This window comes from Delphinapterus leucas, chromosome 3 (assembly GCF_059928025.1).
Source record: "Delphinapterus leucas isolate spDelLeu-1000000601 "Yukka" chromosome 3, BTC_Dleu_Yukka2, whole genome shotgun sequence".
NCBI lineage: Eukaryota > Metazoa > Chordata > Mammalia > Artiodactyla > Monodontidae > Delphinapterus > Delphinapterus leucas.
Window position 1 is genome coordinate 7,513,310 of NC_143131.1, and position 1,569 is coordinate 7,514,878.

A 1,569-nucleotide genomic window follows, 5' to 3' on the forward strand; every position below is an offset into this window, starting at 1 on the left:
TGAGTAAAATGTTCCCCTGCATTTTCACTCTTCATCTGAATGGTTAGTCTTGTGGCTTTCTGTGGGACCCTGTTGCAATTCTCACCTTCCATGGGCTATAGTCATTCTTGAATTCATTCATCTGGTGAATATATCTTGAGTGCACTGTGCTGGGTCTTGCAGTGCAACAGTGAACAACACAACTCAAGTCAAGGTCTCCCTGGGATGAGCAACCTCAGATTGATGTCAATACTGGATAACAATTGTTTTTTTTTTTTTTTTTGAACAAATCCACACTCTTTTTTATTTACTTTTCAATAAGTTTAAATCCTTGAAGGGTACAGCATCACATGGATTCTGTGTCCAATGGCCTTAGCAGGAAGGTTGCTTCAGACTTTGGCATGAACCATGCCACTGTTTCCATGAGCGTGCGTTCTTTCCCCAAATTACTCTGGTTTTGTTAGACTTTCCACCAGGAGTTACTGTGTTGTCCTTTGCTTTGTACACATAAGGAAATCTCTTGCCAAGATAGAATTCAGTTTCATCTCAAGTATATACACCTTCAATTTTCAGGAGAGCTGTGTGCTCCCTCTGGTTCCATACCTCACTTATAGCCAGCAGAAATGCCCTTGGACCACAGCCTTCCAGACATATTTGTCATTTTAGAAGTTCTGGTCCCAGGAGCCTTCTATAACAATTGTTAACGTGGGGTCTTTAAGGCCTTCCTGCTTGTTTGCTGGCACAAACAATTTCCATTTTGGAAAGATGCTACTTCACTGGCTTCATTAAGTTTGGTCAAGAGTTTTCTTATTGTTTGTGCTTTTGCAGTGCGTTATGCAGAGAGCAGTGGTGTGATTTTTTTAAAACCACTCTGTTGAGGTATAAATGACATGTAAAAAGCTGTACATATTTAATGTATACAACTCGATGAGTTTGGTGATAGATATAAACCCATGAAACCATCACCGCTGTGAACGCCAAAAAGACATCCATCACGTCCCAAAGTCTCTTTCCACCCCTTTTATTATAATATCGTGTATATGTGTGGTAAGAAACATAAGATCTATCTTATCAGCAAATTTTAAGTATCCAATACAGTACTGAGATCTATAGGCACTATGCTATATAGTACCTAGTCAAAGAGTATAGAGTTTCAATTATGTAGTATAAGTAACTTCTGGAGATCTATACAGCATGTGATTTCCACATGATAATAAAAGCTATTCCCAAATGCATGTTTTTCTCTCTCTCTGTCTCTCTTATTTCCTCATCTAAGAATCAGAGACATGACCGTCAGTCACTAATTCCACTAAATTACATCATTCCCCATTCCATGCTTTTAAAATACGAATTCTGGGTTGATTAGCCCACTAGATTACCAACACTTCAGTGTGAGTTCTGTTCTACATCGTTCAATTTATGGCAGCAAGTGTCAGCAGAGCCTGAACATATTAGCTGCTTAAGAACAAAAAGAGACATGGATAGGGAGGAAAAAGAGAAAGAAATGTAGGCAAAATGTCAGGGTTCATTTGCATCTCAATGCAGCAGAGAAAGAAATCAAGATGAGAGAGGTCATGAGTCCACCTTTGC

General features: G+C 39.1%; 1 pseudogene; it reads right to left on the bottom strand.

The window, feature by feature from the left end:
* Window positions 1-287: 287 nt before the first annotated feature.
* On the bottom strand, window positions 288-1,365 carry LOC149749504 (large ribosomal subunit protein eL33 pseudogene; annotated as a pseudogene).
* Window positions 1,366-1,569: the final 204 nt, after the last annotated feature.